The following is a 6,153-nucleotide window of genomic DNA, read 5'->3' on the forward strand; positions in this document are numbered from 1 at the left end:
CTTTGTTCCTTACCTGGGCCCACCTGTGCTCCGGAGGGCAGGGCTCTGACGCAGAGGGTCTCCGTGTAGTATACCAACCTGGCCCCCTCTCTCTGGTCCCTGCTGCCTCCTTGGCAGGTCACCCTGATGCTCTAGGCACCCTTGAAGATCCCCCCACCCAGGGAGGGGATGTAAATTCCACAGGCCCTTTCCCCTCCCACAATGAGGAAGGAACTCAGGTGGATCCTCCCACCCCAGGAGTGGAATTTGAATATGGCCTCCTAAACTGACAGGAATTTGCCTGCTGGTTTTCAATACTGGAGGTCAGCTGGTGACCAACCTTGGGGGATGGGGGTAGAGTGGGCTGGTGGCCTGGACACAGCCCTTGCCACAGCTGGACAATTGCTCGGTTAGTGAGGGGGCTGGTGAGTGGGGGTGTCCCTCTATCCAGGGTGTGGTGGACCCGGGCCCAGCCATGACTGGGGCTGACCAGGATGACCGCTAGCCCCCTCACCTCCTGCCTGACTTTCTGAGGAGGTGCCCAATTCCCCTCCAGACCTTGGTGTGAGCACTCAACTCTACCCCACCCCATGGGAGGCTCCCCTAGGCAGTTATTGGGTCCTCCCTCCTAGGGCACTAGTGGGTGTCCTGGACCCCTGAAACTGGGGAGGGCATGCTGAGCAGGAGTGTTGAGGACCAGCCTCCTGCCCCATGAGTCTACTGCAGTGCCCCCACCCCACCCAGGGCCCACCCAGCCCCAACCTCTGAGGGCAACATTAGCTAGCTGTCCACCTGTGATGTCCAGGCAGCCCTGAGAAGATCCAGCCCCAGTCCCCCTCTTCTTCCTTTCCCAGAGTCGAGGGGCATGGGAACCATGCCAGACGTCTGGTAGATAGGGCCACCAGGAATGGGGCAGGCAAATAGGGGGATTTGCATGAGCAGGTGCCTGGGTATTTAACCACCCCCACCCTGGGTGTTATTTAAAGTCGGGGACCAAGGGGTCCTCTTATACAACCCCTCGGAGGGGGCATAAGCAAAGCCCAGGCCATCACAGAAGGGGCTTGGAGCTGACACATCATAGCTTAGGGCCTGACGCAGGGCCGAGGCAGCCGGACTGTGCAGACCCAGGGCCCAGCCCCCAAGCCCCTCCTGGCTGTGGGTCCAGACTAGGCCCTACTCCCTGGGCCTCTGTCCTCTCTGTCTATGTGGATGGTACAAGATCAGGTCCTGCACATAGCAGGCACAATGTCAGGTGTCTCCCCTACCCCCAGACTCAGGTTCTCCCTGGGGCCGTGTGGGCCAGGATCAGGTGCTGCCTAGCAGCTGCTGGGGTCAGGGAGGGCATGTCCAGAATGCGGCCACCACGTCCCTCCTTCCTGAACCCCACACACTCTGATTCACCCAGCACCCAGCTTTGGATCCTCCCCTCCTACCCAGGCTGCTTGGGGAGGCATTGCCCCAAGATTTTGAAACCAAGTCCACAGGGTTACCCCTCCCCATGCCCACCACCACACTTTGGATCTGAGGCAAAGGGGCAGCCTGTCTCCAAGGTCCCCATATAAGAAACTTCCTCCCAAATGCAACCCTGAGAATATGGGACTCCCCTATTGCCAGAGATCCTAAGATGAGGCCAGGACCCACGGTCCCTATCCCTCCGTGCCTCCCCTCCTGACCCCCAGCCTTCCCGGCCCAGGACCATATGGGTATTCCTGTTCCCAACCTGGGTGTGCCTACCTGTCCTCCTCCCCTGTCCACTGCTCCTCCTCTGACACCACCTCCCCTCCCACCACACCCAGCACCTACGCAGTCACGTGGGCTCCTGGGAGTGCAGGGACCCAGCCTTCCTGCCGAGGGCTGTCTCTTTCCACCTGATGACCCCAGCTGGCCTGGTGCTCAGCGGTAACCCTACTTGCGGTCAGTCCCTACCCCTCTGAGGTCAAGCCTAGGTGTGGCCTGTCAGTGACACACCCTCACCTGGGTTTGGACAAGGCCCAGCCTGATTCTCCAGCAGAGAACAGAGGCTGCCCCCAGGTTTATCGGGGAGGGGACACTAGACTGATGAGGTCTGCTCTGGGAACTGTGGGCCCACACCAGCCAAGCAGGGGCAGGCCCCATGGCGTTTCTTCTTGGGGGGGTAGACTGTGAGTGCTGTATTGGCACTGCCACCCTCCTCCAGCTGGCTAGGTCCATGGAGGTGACCTGTGGGGCCCAACATTCTGAGCTCACACGCCCATGTCCCTTCCTCTATTAAATGGGATCCTAATAGCCTGACTTCCAGGTTGTGGGGATTCCGTGGGTTACATAAAGAATGCAGAGCCTGGAAAATGTTCTGTACCCCCTTTTGCAAGGAGATTTTAAGGAGATGCCTGCCCTGGGACCCCTTGTACCCTGAGCTCCCCAGACAATTGGACACCGGGACCCCTGCAGTGTAGCCCAGTGACCACTGGAGGGCGCCAAAGCGCCATCATTGGGCGGTCATCCACTCTTGAGACGAAGAGACTGGTCTGAACCAAGGCACCAGGTAACTAACTACACTCCAGGGCAGAGACCCCCTAAGTCCGGGCCTGAGCCCTGGGAGGACATGAGGATCAGTGCCCCCTTGTCCAGATACGAGTGGATGCCGGTGGTGACTATGAGCATCTTGTGGCCCAGTTCATGGCTGAGTCACACAGCCAGCCTCGAACATCCTATCTGGTCCCATACCTACCACTCGGGCTGTGTTGTGGGGCCGCTGGTGTCCTGTGGACACACACAGACCTCCCTTCCCTTCTCGCCCTGCTGTCTCAGTCCTGCCCCCACCCCCACCTTCTAAAGACCACTCCTGACCCCAGTGCAGTGCCAAGCCAGTTCCTTCCCTGCTTAGAAGCCTCCATGGTTCCTTTTCACACTGACAATCAAACCCTAGCATGAGCCCGCAAGGCCTGTGCCCATCACCCACCTCCCTGTTCTCCAGCTTCCTGCCTTTGCTCCTGCCTCCGGCCGGCTGGCACCATTCCATTCCCTGGCCAGTACAGCAGCTCAGGGCTGCCCCTCAATCTGGTCACATGCCCAGGTCACTACACCACCTGCAATGCCCTGCTCAGTTCTTTGTTTGCTTCTCTGAGTCGGCTGCCCCTGAGGGTATGTTCACTGCTATCCAGCCCCCCAGGCCCAGCACACACCTGCAGTTGCTGAATGAATGAGTGAATAATTGTGACTGAATGAGTGAACCAGTGAGGAATCGAGAGTGAATGACTGAGTGAGTGTGTAAAGAGACAAGGGAATGGACACGGGAGTAGTGACGTGATGTAGCAACTGAGGAGCAAGTGAGTGAATGAATGAATGAGTGAGTGAGTGAATGATTGAAGGAGTATAAATGAGTCAGTGCATGAATGAGTGAATGAATGAATGAATTTTTCCATGAATGAATGAGTGAATGAATGAATGAATGAGGGAGGGAATGAATGATTGAAGGAGTATGAATGAGTGAGTGAATGAATGAGTGAGTGAATGACTGAATTTTTCCGTGAATGAGTGAGTGAACATTCCTGGGTGTGTTTCTGGGAGGCCAGGGACAGGGGTGTGGGGAAGCCTCCTTGTGCTGAGGTAGGCATTGGGGCAGCAGCTTCCTGGGAGGGTGTGGCAGGTGGCCTGGGGCACTGCTCCCACACACAGCATCCAGGGGGACAAGGACATTCCAGGCTGCTGACAGCGGCAGCTCTGGCTGGCCTCCGCTCCTCTGTGGCTTATTTTTAGTGTCTGTGTCCCCTTTGCTATAGTTGGCTCAGAGCAGGCGCCCCACAGGATGAGGCCGCACTGATACCACCTTCCTTTGGGGGAGAGGCCATGCCGGGAGAGCTCTGGTCCCTGGGTGGTCACTTGCTGACACCCTCTGGCCCACCTTTGTCGTACAAGGAGGGAGGCTCACCCCGAGGGGGTATGCTGGCCTTAGAGCTCCCACGGGTGCGGGTGGGCACAGGGGCCAGGCTTCCTTGGAACCAGCTCAGCATCTCCCTGCCCCTCTGAGGAGCCCAGGCCCAGGTGAAGGGGGTGAGGTGGAGGGCACCTTGCTGTTGAGGAAGGAACCACCGGGCAAAGTTAGTGGCCATGCCCTCGTCCTCAGGATGTCCCCCCACTCCTTGTCGGAGGCTGGCGGGACTGCTCTGGACCACAGTCACTGTCCACGGTGACTGGACAGTGATCCCAAGCATGAGGCAGTGGTGACCAAGTGGTCTCTCCCCTTACTAAGGGTGATCAGAGTAGGATAGACAAACAGGTCGCTCAGTCTCACATCCCTGACCCCCTCGCCAGGTGAAGCAGATGCATCCTGGCGTACACCGACTCCCACCCCACCCTACACAAGACCACCACGCAGCTCCCTTTCCCTGTCAGTTCAGGGCCCTGAGTGGCCGAGAGTGGAGAACAGGGACTGGAAAGGGAAGGGACAGATGGTGTGGCTGAGCGCAATGAGGTCTCTGGCCTGTGTCCCATCCAGCAGGACCCCTGGCCAGTGGCCCCTTGGGTCTCACTGCTGTTGGCCCCGCTGGTGGGCAGTACCAGCCCCCAAGCATCATCACCACTCACTCCATCAGTACTGGGAGGGGCCACAGGGTGCAGAGCTGTGTCCCTGGCTCAGGGCTCACCCCCTTTCCTCTCGACAACGACAACAACAACAACAACAACAGTGCCCTGCAGGAAGGAGACTACCCGTCCTCCCCTCCCCTTCCCACCCCCCACTCCTCTGCTGAGGGTGGTGGGTGAGTCAATGAAGGAATTGCAAAGAATGCCTCCTGGCAGTTAGGGTCAGGAGGGGCCAAATGGGATGCACCCTGTGTGTGTGTGTGTGTGTGTGTGTGTGTGTGTGTGTGTGTGTGAACACACGGGCTGGGCAGGCTGCAGGTGTGGGTGTGGGTGTCAGTATCCAGCTTCTACTCTGCTCCTTCCTCCTGGTCCTTGAGGGGGGCTAAGAAACCATTTTTCTCCCCTCCTGGTTTTCCAGAGAAAAACGGTAATCCTGGCTTCTTAGATAGCAGTGTCTGTTGACCCCAACCTACTCTCTCACGGCACGTCTTAAACAACCATGTGGCGCTCAAGGATTCGTTCATTTCACAGATATCTATTTAACAACTTCTCCATGCCGGGAACTGTGCTAGGAGTCCGGGTGACAATCACTGAGCAGAGAAATAAGTCGTGTTGTTGTCAGATGCTGATGAGATGGTTCTGACTCGGAGTGCCCTACGTACAACAGAACAGGATGCTGGGTAATCCTGCTGTTGTAAGAAATAAGTAAACGAAATCATTTAAATGACTGAGTACTTTTATTGTTTGGGAACCTTATTTGTAAGTGAACTTGTCAAGGAATATCTATTGGGAGGGGTGTTGTTAGGTGCCCTGTTGTAGCTTCTGATTCATCTTAATCCCATATATGATTTCTGAAGCTGCGGTCTTTACTGGGAGTCCTGGTGTAATGCTGTGGGTTAATGCGCTGGACGGCAAAGTCGTTTGAATCTCAAGGTGAGTGGTTCACACTCACCAGTCACTCCTTGGAAACCCTACAGAGGGTCGCTATGGGTCAACGGCATTCAACAACAACAACATATAGCATAGTGGTTATGAATTGGGCTGCAAATCTTAAGGTCAGCAGTTCGAAACTACCAGCCGCTCCGTGGGAGAAAGATGAGGCTTTCTGCTCCCATAAAGATTTACAGCCTCGGAAACCCTGTACAGGGTCGCTATGGGTCGGAACCAACTCAATGGCACTTAACAACAACAAAAATAATGTGGGGGGGGCACTGTGGGTTAATGCACTGGAGTGCAAAGTCACTTTCAACTGCAAGGTCTATGGTTCAAGTTCACAAGCTGGTCCTTGGAAACCCTCTACAGGGTCAGTGTGGGTCAGAACCGACTTGACGGCACTTAACAACAACAATCTTTCTCCCAAAGAGCGAATGGTAGGTTTGAACTGCAGACCTTATGGTTAGCAGTCTAGCGCTTATCCTACAGTGCCACCCACCATTGTTCCTATTGGGAGGGGGAGCAGCATGTGTGCAAAGAACCAAAGAAAAGATGGTCCATCTGTCTCTCCATCCATCCATCAATCCATCCGTCCATCTATCCATCCATCAACATCCATTACCATCCATCCATCATCCATCCATCCATCCATCCATCAACATCCATTACCATCCATCCATC

The sequence above is a fragment of the Chrysochloris asiatica genome, unplaced genomic scaffold, assembly GCF_000296735.1.
Source record: "Chrysochloris asiatica unplaced genomic scaffold, ChrAsi1.0 scaffold00040, whole genome shotgun sequence".
Lineage (NCBI taxonomy): Eukaryota > Metazoa > Chordata > Mammalia > Afrosoricida > Chrysochloridae > Chrysochloris > Chrysochloris asiatica.